Source organism: Alexandromys fortis, unplaced genomic scaffold (assembly GCF_014885135.2).
Source record: "Alexandromys fortis isolate MF-2015 unplaced genomic scaffold, M_Fortis_MF-2015_v1.1 scaffold_7, whole genome shotgun sequence".
Classification (NCBI taxonomy): Eukaryota; Metazoa; Chordata; class Mammalia; order Rodentia; family Cricetidae; genus Alexandromys; species Alexandromys fortis.
In genome coordinates, this window is record NW_026067920.1 from 23,439,828 (window position 1) to 23,440,535 (window position 708).

A 708-nucleotide genomic window follows, 5' to 3' on the forward strand; every position below is an offset into this window, starting at 1 on the left:
ATATATGTCTGTGTGTGTGATTGACAGAATACAGACAATTCTCACACATCAGGGTGACATCTGAGTCCTTGTGATGTCAGAGGAGGTCCTCAGCAGCACACCTAGTGCTCTGCCCAAAGAGCCGAGCCTCCAGCCCCTATATTTTAACCTTTTCAGAAACAGATTTCCTCCATGTTGGCCTTCCTTCAGATCAACACTTTTCTTGATGCTTTCTGCTTCTTTTTTAGTCTGTACCACCATGAGCCAAGTGACGCTCCTGCTAAAGCTAATCCCCCCACACACACATTTTGTTTTGCCTTTGCTTACTATGCCCTCGAGTGTGTTTGTGTGCTGGAAGAGTGCTTGTGTGAAAGTCACAAGACAGCTTGCAGCAGTCAAGCCTCCATCATGTGTGTCCCAGAGACCAAACTCAGGCTGTCTGGCTTGGTGGCAGGTGTCTTTACACAGTGAGCCATTTCTCTGTGACTTTCACTTTAGTTTTTCATTATTTCCTTTATTTATTTATTTATTTATTTATTTATTTATTTATTTACTTATGTGTGTGTGTGTTGGGGTGTACCATATGTGTACAGTGCCCACAGAGGCCAGAAGAGGTCAGTGGAATTCCTGGAACTGGAGTTAAAGATGGTTGTGAGTTACCACGTGGGTGCTGGGAATTGAACCTAGATCCTCTGGAAGAATAATCAGTGCTCTTAACTGCTGAGCCAC